This window comes from Myotis davidii, unplaced genomic scaffold, assembly GCF_000327345.1.
Source record: "Myotis davidii unplaced genomic scaffold, ASM32734v1 scaffold115, whole genome shotgun sequence".
In the NCBI taxonomy this organism is placed as follows: domain Eukaryota; kingdom Metazoa; phylum Chordata; class Mammalia; order Chiroptera; family Vespertilionidae; genus Myotis; species Myotis davidii.
This window is the reverse complement of record NW_006291010.1, coordinates 2134272-2136258: the sequence shown is the minus strand read 5'-3', so window position 1 is coordinate 2136258 and position 1987 is coordinate 2134272.

Below are 1987 nucleotides of genomic sequence, written 5' to 3'. Positions count from 1 at the left end.
TAAGGAAAATGTCTTCAGCCAGTGAAAGGGGCTTATAAATATTGTCTGAAATATTGTATGATAATTCCTGCCTCACTGACCAACCTTACTTTATTTCCAGGCCAGCCCATGAAATGAAAGCTGTAAACACTAATGATGGTTTGATGCTATCTCTGAGTCTCTCAGAGCTTTTCAGTAGCACCCACCACAGAGAACTGTAACTTCCATGTACTTCTCGGCCTCCTCCATTGGATAGGAAGCTCCTGGAAAGCAGAGATTGTATCTTCTGCCTTTTTTCCCCAATAACTAGCATGGTACTGAGTACATAGAGACTCTACAAGTGGTTGCTTAAATAAATGAGATCCAGCCCCTGCTGATGAGTTACTAGTAAATAAAAACGTAGAAGATGCACAAGGTTTTAAAACTAAAATCAAGGATTAAATTTACCATCACTTCCTCAGTCCTCTGTAGGCTTCCTCTCCTGCCCCACATCTTCCCCGCCCCATTCACTCAGGCCACCATCTTAAACTTAAAGAAGAGTCATAAGACACTTTTTAGTCCTTCAAAAATATGGTCTAGGAACTGAGTATGGCTGGAAAGATGGTGAAAGAGGAACTCAATGGGCCAGGAGCTAAAGGGGAATGATTTCACTCAAGGTAATGTCAACTCCCAAAATCAAAAGAGAAATCATAGAAGAAGCAAAAAGAAGCATGTGAGAGTGCTCTGTGAAAAATGCCCAAACCAAAGGCGCCACAGGCAGATATTGACATAAGAGTACAGACTCATTTAGTAAGATGGAAGCAAGAGCAAGTATAACAGAATGTCATTATCTTTGATCATGGACGCAGGAAGGAGCAAACAAGTCATTTTCCATTTGTGGGTGATATTGATCAAGATAGTTTAAGAGAAACTGAATACAAATATCTCAATGTAATTTTTTCCAGAAAAAAAAATTTCACAAGTAATTTTTGAACACAGACAATTGGCCTGAACACAGACAATTTCTAATCAAAGCACTTGGTCATTTCTGAGTGTCTGCAGAAATACTTTAACAGCAGTTCAAATTTAACATGACAAGATATTTTAAGAACTGCTCACTTCGCTTTACAACAGCACATAAGTGCTCCCCTCCAAAATGATGCACTTTTCCATGAAAAATTTGTGCTGAAGCATTAAATGAATCATAAATTCTGATGCAGATTGTTGCAGAGTAAAGCAATATGGAGAATTGTACTCATTTTTCCCCTGTTAATTCAGTCTCTTATGCATGCTCTTATTTTCAATTATTCATCTGTAAATGAATAAAAAGCATGATAACTTAATTGTTTTATAATTTAATTTCATTTAAAGTCTCCATTGGAAGAGGACGATATTTTGCATGGGCATAGGTAAGCTGTGACAGGTCATCCATTTGAGTGGCCATGACTTGTCATAGCGATTTCAACTTTACTAACAAATTACTATACGCTGATGATTGGAGATGACCATGTAAGCAATGTGTTCTACTACTAGCAACAAATAAGAGTGGGTTGAAATATTTATAAGTTAGTTTTTCTCTCACATAAAAGAAGGGTCTAGGTGAGAAGTCCAGGGTTGGACGGGCAAGTCTACAGGGTCTCCATTCTCAAGGTCACCTCCTGGTCCAAAATGGCTGCCTGGACTCTAATAATCACCTCTGATTCAAGGTGGGGAGCAAGATAAAGCAGAGAAAGTCACATATCAACTGTTTGCTCACCTTTTAAGGCAATTTCCCAAAAGCCTGAGGGGCAGACTAGGCTAAGAAGTATAGACTTTAGCTGGCAATTTTTTTTTACTAAAACAAAAAGAAACAATTGTTACTAAGGAAAAAGAAAAATGAATATGAAGTATGTGAATAGATCTGTTATTTGGATAAGGAAAATAGAGCTCAAAGTGGCTAGCTGGCTTGCCCAATCTCATACAGCTGGTAAGGACAGGGCGCAGACTAGTGTCTGGGCATCCATTCCTCCCGTCCTTCTGTTCCTGACAG